A 4,597-nucleotide genomic window follows, 5' to 3' on the forward strand; every position below is an offset into this window, starting at 1 on the left:
AGACAAACTGATTACAGATTTCAGAATTCACCCAAATTAACTAGAATCAGTTGACAAATTCAAAGAAGCAAATTGAGTGTTGGCTAGGGATGCAAACATCGTGAAATGAAACATCGATGGTTCGATGTATCGATGTTTCTTCAAAACCCATCGAAATCAAAAACATCGGCCATTAAAACGTCGATACATGGAAACATCGATGTATTTTTGAACTTTTTTAACTTATTTTAAATTTAGTGTGAAAAGCAAAGGAATAAGAAGCAGAAGCATAAATAAATAAAATGTAGTACGTCTTAAGTTAATACATTTTATTTCACTTAGCATTATATGTCTGTTAAAGTTTTTTCTCAATAAATAACAGAATTTCAAAACAACGACATGAAAAGTTTTTTCACTGACATTTCTTTTTGATTTTACTTCTGCGTGATAGTTGCCCTGGGTTTAGAAAACGGTCGTTTACTCGGCACTGAAGTGGCTACAATGTGTAAATATTAATAAGCCTATTTATACAACTCCGGAAACACAGTCAGAGAATGTATAATATAGAGAAGGTTCACGGCGGGCTAATGGCCACACTGGTTTGCTTTTCGAAGGGGTACTCGTTTCTATAAGCGAGTTTCACCACAGAATTCTATAAGGGAGTTTCACCACTGTTTAACATCAGATGGCTAGAAAATAGCAGAATTGAGCGTTTGCAGTGTTAAATGAGAAAAATTGTGTTAATTTCTATGTTGGGAAATGTAAGCTTACAGATTCGCTTATATACAATGCGCACATGACTTTTTGCATATAATTTACAGATATTTCGTTGATATTTGATATGAAGGCACATGCGCACATACTTATGTAATCATTTACAATATACAATAAACTAAATTACTTTATATTCTTATGTAAATTTAACATAATAATACATTTATTTACTTTAGTCATTAAAATGTCACATGTTATCATACATACATATGTATATTATCACAAAATGATTAACGTACGCGCATTCGTAATTACACATGTAAACAAATATCAAAAGAACCATTCGAATTGTGTCGATATGTATGTCAATTTGTCAACATTCAATATATGTATGTATGGAAATATGTGTACCCATGGCTTCATATAAGATCTTCGTTGCCGCGGACAACGAATGGCCGTAGCGTTTGATTTTTTTGTTTTCATGTCAAAGAGTTGTAAGGAATGTGGAGCGTACGCAGGCAAAGAGGCCCAGATGCCCAACATATAATGTCTTTAAGTTTTATGCCTTGTTTCTTAAAAAGATCAATAGAAATTATTCTAAACATGATTTAATATGTTGGTAGATATTAAAATGCATTTAATTATATAGATAACCAATATTTGTCAAGAATATTACGGCGGGATCACTTGAAACGGCCCTGTAAAGCTCGATGTGTCGAAAAATTGATGGCCGGCTGCGCAATGCCAAAGCGACGCAACATTGCGTTGTTGGTAGAAAATCGGCTTGTCGTAAATATGTATGAATATGTATGAGCATGCAAACATATCGACATAAATTTTTGCGAGCCACAGAATTTTTGCTGAAAAATATTTTAAATCGACTGAAGGGCTATGTTGCCACTTTTATCCCTAGGTTTTTGCGGCGTTGCAACTTTTCCTTCTGGAGGAAACATTAGAAAAATCTTCAATTTACAATTTTTGTCATCGTCGCGAAAAGGCGTTTGTTGGCATGGTATGCGCGGGGAGATGTGTATGGCTCTGCTTTTATGAATGAAGCAACTTTGCCAAGTGAATGTGCGCCTGCGTTCATGAATGAAAATGTTTTTGTTGTGTTTACTGCAATATTTGCCTTTGTCGATTGGCTGCCATATTGCCTTGTGATGCTGCTTATGCGTTTGAGGCGCTTGTTGTTTTTGTAGAACAATGCTTTTGATTTTTTGTGATGGTTGGCAGATTTACGTGCACGCATATGCAAATGTAAGTTTGTGTGTTTGCTCAGTGACATACAAACACATGTATGTATATGCAGAGCAATGCGCGCACATATGAATGTCCTTCACTGATAAGTGATAATGAGACAATTCGAATTTTTGAAGACATACCTTTATATGTATGTATGCACATACTTAAATACTTAAATGCATAATATACATATGTATGTATATGCAAATTTAATGCATGTATTTTATTTTAGTGTTATACGAAATGTATTTAGTATAAAAATATAAACATATAAAGAATCTAAGTACGTATGTAAATTGTAATAAAACATTACATAAATATGTGGGTCCGTTTGAATATATTTTTTAGAAATATACCTCTGAAATCGCATAATGTTTTCAATTGTGGATGCATTCATAAATATCCGCAAAACGAATTTCATATCAGTTGTATATAGTAAGCATATACAGTCAAACCTGGATAAGTGAGAACTGGATTAGTGAGAAAACTCTATAAGTGGGAGTAATAGCTAGGACCCCTCATTTTAAGCTTCCAAAACCTCTATTAGTGAGAAACAAAAACCTCTGTAAGAGGGAGTCGTTTTTGTCTCATAGATCTCCGTAACTGAGACTGCTACTTATCTGGTCTCTATAAGCGAGAGACGAACTTTATTTACAAGTTTAACATCTGCAATTTTATGAGTCATTCTTAACTTTTGTGAAACTTCCGACCATTGTTTTGTATTTTTTTCGTGGAATTCTATTTCGTGGAACTAAAAATGCTGTTACTCTATGGTATTCTTTTCGAATGGACACGTGTGCTTGTTTACCGTCCTGTTTGTCGGACTCACTCAGTTTATAGTTATCAATTGCCAAGGAAAGTTCTGCTCTGCATCATATCAAAAAGAAAAATCAAAGTACTGTCATTAAGTGATAAGCTTAAAATAGTGAATGCGTTTGAATCCGGAAAATCGCGGAATGAAATTCAGAGTGAGTTTACATATGTTCATATTTACTACATTGGTACTTGCTGTGACTTGTTATTGCTGCGTACCTCTATAAGAGAGAAACACTACATATGTACGTGCATTAGCGAGAGACTCGGGTTAGTGAGAAACCTCTTTGAGCGATAATAAGATTGTGCTCCCTTGAACTCTCGCTTATACAGGTTTGACTGTAAATGCATCAACATGTGAACAAAAAGCCTAACATGCGTCTATAATAGAAATGTAAACCTCTGAGCATATTTTTCATTTAATACTCAGCTCAACGTGTCACTGTTAATATTTCTCCTTCCGAGCCGGCTATGGTGAAACCCGCTAATAGGATTTTGTTAGTTTTTGACAATTCACACGCTGGTCCGCAATTGGACCTTCTCTATATTATACATTCTCTGACACAGTATTCATGTCAACCCAAACTCTATTGGAATCTGAATGGTAGGGGTAACAGCCGAGATACATTTTCTCTCCAACCTTCCGTCCCTGTAATTGTAGATAAATTTGACAGCTTACATTTCACGTTTTGGTGGAACCAATGTTTATTCTGGTTCCAAATATCAAACGAGTATTTTTGTTTCACACTCATCCGAAGATTCTGTTGTATCAGCGCGATTCTTTAAATTTTTTATAAAACAAAAGAAAGTATTTCTTTTAGCCATAGCATCTTTAAAATGCAGTAATTTGAATCCAGAATTAAATTGTATAAATAAATCATAAAAGTAACCGCAGTACATTCCCTTCACGAATTCTCCGTATTTTACAAAAATCGAATTCCAATGTAATAAAGCGTATCCAAATAGAGGGTGTGAGAAGTGTGAAGGTGTGAAGTAAAATTTTTATATAAAACATCGTTGAAAGTGACATCGATGCATCGACGTTTTTAGATTCGAGACATCGATGGCTAAAATCGATGCTTTTTGACGAAAACATCGATACATCGTTTGCATCCCTAGTGTTGGCCTGTGTAATTGTGAAGATGCAAAACAAAACAAACACAGATGTTTTTGTATTGTGATGGCTGCTTTCACACGTCACAGATGTTTGAGAAAATTGTGAGCATTTGAGCTTTTGAATTATCGCCAGGTAATCATCACAAAATTTAATAATTACGAGGGCTGCTATATATATTTCTGGCCTAATAATGAAAATAGCAATATTTATCAACGAAAATGGTTTTATTGTCTTACAAAATATTCTCCATCAAGATTTATACACTTTTGCATGAGCTCAAACCAATTTTCTAAGCACTTTTTTGAGCCTTTTTTTAAGCGATTGTCAAATTGTGCGGGATCCAACGAGAAGAAACCTTTTTTACGGCCAGGTGTTCATGCAATATCGAATGTATGCTGGTGGGAGAAATGCATAGGCATGTCTCTATCTGAAGGTATGTTACATGACGGTCTTGCATTATCAGTTCACGTACGGCATCGATGTTTTCTGGCAAAACGGCTGTTTTTGGACGACCTTCACATTCGTCTTTGAGCGAGCGTCGGCCACGATTGAATTCGTTGTATCAGTTTTTCACAGTGCTATAGGATGGTGCTTCATAGCCATAAAAAGATTTTAGTTCATCGAAAGTTGTGAAAAATGATCGCACGAAAATGTTCACGAGTTAATTCCATTTTTTGGCCGAGATGAATTTTTTAATTCCCTGTAAATAAAAGAATTCACGATTAAATGACA

Source organism: Zeugodacus cucurbitae, chromosome 3 (genome assembly GCF_028554725.1).
Source record: "Zeugodacus cucurbitae isolate PBARC_wt_2022May chromosome 3, idZeuCucr1.2, whole genome shotgun sequence".
Taxonomy (NCBI): Eukaryota; Metazoa; Arthropoda; class Insecta; order Diptera; family Tephritidae; genus Zeugodacus; species Zeugodacus cucurbitae.